Source organism: Hyaena hyaena, unplaced genomic scaffold (assembly GCF_003009895.1).
Source record: "Hyaena hyaena isolate Hyena2069 unplaced genomic scaffold, ASM300989v1 scaffold_622, whole genome shotgun sequence".
NCBI lineage: Eukaryota > Metazoa > Chordata > Mammalia > Carnivora > Hyaenidae > Hyaena > Hyaena hyaena.
The window spans coordinates 23,910-29,909 of NW_024081253.1; positions in this window are offsets into that span (position 1 = coordinate 23,910).

Consider the following 6,000-nt stretch of genomic DNA (forward strand, 5'->3'; position numbering starts at 1 on the left):
TGCGGTAGCTTCCTGATTAACTATCAAATTTTGAAGTTATGTATTTTCATATTTTTGATGAAAGTCTGATAAATTGAAGCAGAATGAACCTAAAGTCAAAATGAAACCAGTTTATGTCTTACATGGTACACCAATGATCCCATGAAGAAGAAACAATTCTTTTAGTTGTAGGTTTCTAGAAAACATTGATCACAATATTTTAATAGAAACAGCCTATAAATTTAACATTAGGCTATTGATAAAGACCTATGAGTTCAATATGTAATATCCAATTTTTTAAGGTTTATTTTTGAGAGAGAGAGAGAGAGAGAGAGGGAAAGAGAGAAACAGCACAAGAGAGGGAGGGACAGAGAGAGAGACACAGAACCCAAAGCAAGCTCCAGGCTCTGAGCTGTCAGCACAGAGCCTGAAGTGGGGCTTGAACCCAAGGACTGCAAGATCATGACCTGAGCCAAAGACCAATGCTTAACCTACTGAGCCACACAGGTACCACTATAACAAGGCATTATTACTCTCTTATAAATGGCACCAACAGAGCATGTCCTCCGATCTGAGCCTCCAACTGTTCCAATCATCACCTGCAACACAGGCTCCATTTTGGTTACTGTTTCCTTCAGGTGTTCAGCCCAGTCCATGTGATGACTAGAACTGTTGAAATGGAAGCACCTGGCACACATGCCTTCCTCCACTCTTGTTCAATTCCTTGTTACAGCCACACCATTGCCATCAACATGGTATCTTCTGTTTCATGACTTCTCTTAACAAAAGCAAGGATGCCCTAGGCCATTTTCATCTTGACAGCCTCTATCTTTTCTTAACAATATACTCAAAAGCTATTTTGAACCAAATTCTGTTTTCCTCAGTAGACTCTTACCATATCGCTATTTCTTCAAGATTCAAGTGATGGAGTGTTTCTAGGCCCTTCCCTATTTAACTCTTCACAAAGTTTTACAGTTACTTCTAGCCTTCGGTGACTACTGCAGCGGAGAGAGTTCTCTAATACAGTCACTCTCAACGCCTATTACGCAGCCGTCTGGCTCCCCGCAATGGCAGTGGGTACCAGATGGAAAAAAATCTTTCTTTACAACTGGAATTTTCAGAGTTCTTAACCTGTGAATGTGAAGCATGTCTCTTCATGAAGGGGGAAAGCTTAGTAGCATTTCCTAGTCTAGTTGCAGGAATGAAGCTCTCACTGCGGAAACAATGTCTTAAAAATAGTGACCCCTGAAATATCCCTGGGAAACACGGTTTTAAGAAATAATTCTAAAACTAAATATACTGATGTGTCTAGTCCCCTACTGTTGTATTTCTCTTCTACACTCAGCTGGAACACTTAATGCTCAAAGGCAGACAGCTCTACCCTCAGGCTCCAGGTACTAAGAGGTCTTAGATGACTCAACGTCAACTCATCTTGCTGCCCTTTCCTGACATTTCCGTGCACCCCAATCCTGGTCATCAAGTCTCTGCCAAATTACGGAGCCCAAAATCAGTTCCAGGAATGGTTCCTTGGATGCTATCTTCTTCCTAGCTCCAAAGAATAGCTTTCTTCACAACTAGAGAGTGAGTTGCTCTTACGTTTTATTCTCAACTCTCTGCACTAAGAGACAAAATGAAGTCTAGCTAAGACTTGGAGTCCTACTGTCAACCACAGGTCTGGTTCTCCATATATTAGATATTCCACATTTGCTGCAGGTGTCTGGTACTGACTTTTATCTGTACAGTTACATATTCTATATTACCTTCTCCATAGTCTTTAAATATCAGGCTCTATTTGCAAGTCTGGATTGTCTGTTCCAGCAACAAGGTCTTCCCCTAATTCATATTCTCAGTGTACCAGAGGAGTTTCCTGACCCCAGGTGTCCCTGACCAAAGCTGTCCTTCATCCCCATAAGGCCCAAGCCACTGTCCTGGCACTACAGAGATAGGTTTTAAAAAGAAAACCAGGGGCACCTGAGTGGCTCAGTTGGTTAGGCATCTGAATCTTGATTTCAGCTCTGGTCATGACCTCACAGTTTGTGAGATTGAGCCCCATATCAGACTCCACACTGACAACACAGAGCCTGCTTGGGTTCTCTCTCTTGGCCCTTTCCCTGCTTGCGCACAGTCTCTCTCCAAATAAATAAACTTCAAAATAGCATAACAACAAAACTTCTATCTTTACTTATTGGACTCAATGGAATATTTTAATTTGGGAATTTTACTGGAAAAATAGTCTAGAAAATTTTAACATTAAATATGACCATACTAGAAATGGCCATCTAAAAACCTCTGCCTAAAATCTACTTCTAAAGTACAATTGCCAAGTTATTTCCATTTGTTTACAACTTCATTGAGGTATAACTGCTAGATAAACATACTTTGTTTTAGTGTGCTTTGCACTACTCTTTACAGCTCTGCATTTTTTTTTTTTTTTTTTGGAAACTGAAGGTTTGTGGCAACCCTGTGTTGAGCATGCCCCTCAGCACCATTTTTCCAACAGCACTTGCTCACTTTGTGTGTCTGTCACATTTTGGTAACTTTCTCAACATTTCAAACTTTTCATCACTCTTATGTTTGTTATGGTGATCTGTGATCGGTCATCTTTGTGTTACTGCTTTAATCACTGTGAGGAGCCACAAGCCACACCCACCGGAGACAGCTAACTTAACTAATACATGTTGTATGTGTTCTAACTGCTCCATAGACCAGCCTTTCTACGGTGTCTCTCCCTCTCTCCTTCAGCTGTCCGTACTCCCTAACATACAACCATATTGAAACTAGGCCAATTAATTACCCCACAATAACCTTTAAGTGTTCAAGTAAAAGCAAGAGTCACAGGTATCCCATCTTAAATTAAAAGCTAGAAATGATTAAGCTTAGCGAGGAAGGCATGTCAAAAGACAAGGTAGGCTGAGAGCTAAGCATATTGTGCCAAACAGCTAGCCAAGCTGTGAACACAAAGGAAAAGTTCTTGAAAGAAATTAAAAGTGCTATTCCAGTGAATACACAAATAAGAAAGTGAAACACCTACTGTTGATATGGAAAACGTTTTAGTGGTCTGGAAAGAAGATCAAGCCAGTCACAACACTCCCTTAAGCCAAAGCCTAACCCAGAGCAAACCACTAACACCCTTTAATTCTATAAAGGCTGAGATGAGGAAGCTAGCACGGGATGGGTCATGAGATTGAAGCAGCAATCTCTATCACACAGAAGTTCAAGGCAAAGCAGTAAATGCTACCATAGAAGCTAGAGCAAGTTATCAAGAAGATCTAGCTAATTAAGGAAGGTGGTTACACTGACCGACAGGTTTTCAATGTAGACCAAACAGTCTTCTATTAGAAGATGATGCCATCTAGGGCTTTTCTAGCTGGAGAAGAAAGGTCAATGCCTGGCTTCATAGCTTCAAAAGACAGGCTGGCTCTCTTGTTAGTGGCTCATGCAGCTGATGACCTTAATGTGAAGCCGGTACTCATTTACCATTCTGAAAATCCTAGGGCCCTTCATAATTATGATGAATTTACTCCACCTGTGCTCTCTTTACATCGAACAACAAAGTCTAGGTGACAGCACATCTGTTTACAACATGGTTTACTGAATATTTTAAGCCCACAGTTGAGACCTACTTTTGAGAAAATAAAAAAAGGATTCCTATCAAAATATTACTTCTTGTTGACAATGCACATGGTCATGTAAGAGCTCTAATAGAAATGGACAAGATTAATATTGTTTTTATGCCTGCTAATACAACATCCATTCTGCAGCCCATGGATGAAAGAATAATTTCAAGAAATGTATTTTGTAAGGTGATAGCTACCAAATAGAGTAACTCTTCTGATGGATCCAAGCAAGTAAATTAAAAACCTTCTGGAAAGGATTCACCACTCTAGATGTTATTAAGAATAGTCATGATTCATAAGAAGATGCCACAATAATATTAACAGGAGTTTGGAAAAAGTTGATTCTTAACACTCATGAATGACCTGGAGAGGTTCAAGACTTCAGTGAAGAAATAAGTGCAGGTGTGGTAGAAATGGCAAGAGAACTAGAATCCGAAGCAGGGCCTAAAGATGAAACTGAATTGCTGCAATCTCATAATCTTCATGGATAAGGAGCTGCTTCTCACGCGTGGGCAAAGAGTTGTTTCTTAAGATGGACTCTACTCCTGGTGAAGATATTGTGAAGATACTTGAAATGACAACAAAGGATTTTGAAAATGACATAAATTTAGATGCTAAAGCACAGCAGGGTGTAAGAGGATTCCAGTATTCAAAGAAGTTCTACTTTAGGTAAACTGTTACCAAACATCATCACTGCTACCAAGAAATTGTTCATGAAACCAAGTGTCAATTTACATGGCAAACTTTTGTCATCTTTTAAAAAATTGTCATGGCCACTCCAACCTTCAGCAACCACCCACCACCCTAATCAGTCAGCAGCTATCAACACAGAGGCAAGACCCTCCCACCAAAAAGATACCTCACTGAAAGCTCAGATGATGTTTAGGATCTTCTAGTAACAAAGAACTTTCTAATTAAGGTATGTATTTTTTTTAAACATAATACCATTGCACACTTAGTATTGGTAATAGTATAATATAAATATAACCTATATGCACTCAGAAATCAAAATATCCTTTTGACTTGCTTTACTGTAATATTCGCTTTACTGTGGTCGTCTTTAATTGAACCTGCAAGATCTCCAAAGTATGCTTGTATAAAAAAAACTACACATATTTAATGGATACAACTCGACGGGTTTGAACATGTGTATATGGATATGCATATCACCACCATAGTAGTCTCAGAATTAAATTATCAGTTCGGATATGTTATAGAATAGCTTCTCAAACCACCTCTCATGCAATAAGACAGCTGGCATGTTTTCTTCCAATACAATTCCTAACCATTAATTCTAACAAAAAATAATGCACAACTGCTTTCAAAACTCTAAATAATCACCTGAGAAAACTATCTCATATTTAGTGATGAAATCAGAAGATGGAATTTAAAACTCCTTTGAAATATTTTCAAATGTTTATCAGTCCACTCGAAGCTCTCCTCAAACCGGGACTGATTTCTGGAGTAATACTACAGAATAAGCACCATTTAGCACAATTTCCTCCCACAAAAACAGATCAATCAGAAATGATTAGAATCTATCATTTCTGGGGCACCTGGATGGCTCAGATGGTTAAGTGTCTGACTCTTGGTTTTGGCTCACATCATGATTTTATGGTTCCGAAGTTGGGCTCTGTGTTAACAGTGTGGAACCAGCTAGGGCTTCTCTCTCTCTCCCTCTTTTTGGTTCCTCTCCCACTCATAAGCTCTCTCAAACAAACAAACAAAAAAAAAGATAAAGAGAAAAAAGCTATCTTTTTATCTAGGGTATCTTATCTTTCCCAAACTGAAACTAGCCACCATGGTCACTTAATTTTAGAGCATAAAATATGCAGTTGATGTGGGGCTCTTGCACCCATAACCCTCCCCTAGACTACTAGCTGTCTATAGCTACAGGGCTCTTATTTCTCAGAAGCTCTGTGACACAGAAGAATTCTCTCCCAGGAGCTGCCATCAGTGACTCAAGAATTGGTGTGTAAATACCCAACTCCTTCATCTAATAGGTAGATGATGTCTGACACCTATGTTATGTTCCATTTCACTAAGTTCTTCTGAGAGATGGAACTCTGGGCACACATTGTGCTGCTCTAATAATGCTTAAAATTGGCTATGCTTGCTTTCTTCTTTCTCTTCCCCACTTTGCTCTGAGATATCTCCCATGACCTTAGGCTTAAGGTAAAATGGATTCATGCTGCTGTCCAGTTTTTTCAGCATCTAATTTATGGTGATCATATGTTCATCTGGAACTGGTTTGCCTCAGAATGTCCTAATTTATGCCTGTAATCATGGCACGCTTATCAATAGCATCCCCCTTCACTCTCAAAAATGTCCTGGTATTGGCAAAAAAAAATTATATCATTTCCCTCCATGGTCCTATTACTCTGCTGGGCTTCCAGTTGTGCTA